Raw genomic sequence first — 2823 nt, 5'->3', positions numbered from 1 at the left:
TTCTGTTCAACAAGCAATATCTTACGCTGGAGGGGAAAGTCTATAGACTGCCACTACAAAATCCACTAAGTCTGAATCATTTCATCCCTTGAGCTGTGAAATGGAGTGAAATAGGGAGTCTGTAGCCAGCCGAATTAGGACGTATGGAAATGAACTAATCTCTGCCACGACTGCAATAGGCTCCATCCGTATCGGCACTCAAGGTCAATGCTTTTCACTTAAAGAAAATGTTGCTTAGAAGACACTTGACACTTCCCATTGCGTTTTAAAGTCAAAGACCATGGTATGGCTTCCACTGATCCAAAAAATCATTACCAAGAAGCTTTTAACAGGTTCCAAGGACCACGGCTTACTTTTTGAATAAAATATAAACAAGGGAAAATATCAAACCCATTAATCTTTCATTAAGCTCGCCGGATAAAAAAGAATCGCTTAAAGTATCATTCGTTACCATCACTGCGAGTGCAAAAGCCCCCTGCTAACATCAAAGGCTTCTCAAAGAAACAGAGCGGGAGAGAGTCAGTTAGCTGAATTTGGCTGAGAACCAGTTAGTGGCTGGGTTTTAATTTCGACTGACTCATAATGGCACTGGGGAGGAAATGGGGACCTGGTCTATAAAGGTTTTTGTTGCATCAAGGCCTTTTTTGAGCAAACACTCACATAAACAATGTGCCGCTGTTATTAAAAGAGCCGCGGATCCAGACTGGATGTTGACAAAGGTTGAGAGCTCATCCTCATTCTCACTTCAGTCTTTGTGTCATTGAAAGATCTGAGGCTTCTCACGGCCAAAGGATAGGGGAGAGTCCATTTCAAATACATGTACTACACACACACACATGCACACACATTGCTTGCTTTTGCAAGGAGGGGTGGTTGACATGTTTGTGAGGGCAATGTAACAGCAGGAACAGACTTCTCCCACTTTACATGTTTGGGTGGGGCAAACTGTTTAGCAACTGGAGGATCTCAAAATCATTTTGAAAATTCATATGCCACAGGTTGGATTTTCTTCATTAAAGCATTTTATAGATGCTCCAACATATACTGGCTATTGAAAGACACGAAGAAGATAGGCCATGTGCTCACCTGAAAGAAACAATTACGCTCCTGTTTTTCACATTAGCTTTCTTTCCGTCATTTGAAAGCACTAAAACAGCCTGGCCATGATGCCAAGTAGGTTAATAACATGCAGTGGATTAAGGTTTTAGTATAGCTATGCACTGCTGCCATTGTAGAGAACTGATTTACCAGGAAATAAAATAAACTCATCACAACTTATTTCTCTGACCTGCATCCCTAACAAAATACAGTGGCCCATTCATTTCTGTCTGCAGTACACAAAGCGAGCAAGGAAGCCTTCCGAGTGACTTCAGAGGCCCAGTATATTACATGAGTTAGTCATGGCTCACACTGAATTAAATATGGGAAGAAGAGTTTCTTTTTATCTACAGCCAAAGTACTAAATCTGACCACTGCAACCGATACTCGCTCGCCCACTTCAAATCCACCCTGTGATAGTGAAAGCGTAGGAGCTTCAAATGTTGTCCTCATTTTTTAATCGGTTTTAGTTGCAGACTAAAATTTGGTTTGTAGGCCTAGTTGAAAACAAAATTATACAAAGCACTCTTTTCCGCCTCATTTCATGCAGAGCAAATGTGTCTTTGTTAGGTTTTTGGTTTGCTCTTTCATATGTGTATTTTATCTGTTTTCCTGCACAGGTACATTTAATCAACCAGCAGCAGGGTGACAGTTTCCCTCCAAATCATCTCTGTTAGGTGCAATAATAATTATAGTGGACATGACAAGAGAGGCTTGTGTGATAGCCCACTGTTCTTTGGAGTTGGATAATTCTCTGTTCAGCTCAGAGATGTCACAGACGTGTGTTTTGGTCGTGCAGGACTCCTCTTTGCTGGTGTGGAGTTGTGATATTTTTGGACGAGCAAGGATGAAAGCCATGGGTCCTGTGGTTAATGAGATACAGAGGCAGCGGGAATGATGGTTTTAATTAGTGCCCAGGACTGGTCTAAAGGGGGTGTTTGCTGAAGAGCATGCTGAGTGTCCTAGGTTGGGAGTTCAGACCGATGCCAGTCATGCTGTGCCTGGCTGCCTTTGATGCTCACACCCCTCTGCTTTATTCCCACATTGTGCTTATTAGATTCTTTGCTGCTGATGCTTCACTGCACCTTTGTTCAAACCAATGCTTCGGACAAAGCGAGGCATAACCACTGAGATTTCAACTTCAAATCCCCAGAGTTTCAGTGATGCAGAAGACAACTTAATCTTTTTGTGGAAATTAAATCTGCAGGGCTCCTATTGTGCATTGGCTCTCTGGCAACAGAGGAGATGGATTGTGAGTTTGCTCGGCGGAGACGGCGTGATATTTATTGTTGAAGAATCAACATGCGTGAGTGCGTGAGTCCAAGGGTTAGTATCCTACCAACCATCTATGTAAATTTAACTAAAAATAGAAATTGCTTCTGAAATGATGAAAACTGAACTGAGGAAGATGCCTCCCCGCTGTCTGCTCACATTTCAAGGGAAGAAATCTACAGTAGATTCGCAGGCAGGCTGTGATCCTGCCTGTCCTCGGCTGCTCCCAGCAGGAGAGTACTGCTACGTGCCTACTCTCTGTTCTCCTGTGGCCCAGCTGTGGGCCAACCCTTGTTGACTTTTCGGAGATCACATGGCATCCTTACTGTGGCTGTCATTGAGGGGGTTCTGCCTCTGCAGGACTGCCATGGTCAGCATGGGCCTCCTCCTCCTGCTGTCTTTACCCCCTGCATCTCCAAGAAAAAGGTTGTGCTGGCCAGTGTTTAAACACAC

This window comes from Etheostoma spectabile, chromosome 5 (assembly GCF_008692095.1).
Source record: "Etheostoma spectabile isolate EspeVRDwgs_2016 chromosome 5, UIUC_Espe_1.0, whole genome shotgun sequence".
Lineage (NCBI taxonomy): Eukaryota > Metazoa > Chordata > Actinopteri > Perciformes > Percidae > Etheostoma > Etheostoma spectabile.
The sequence above is the reverse complement of the archived record's forward strand: the minus strand, read 5'-3'. Positions refer to the sequence as shown.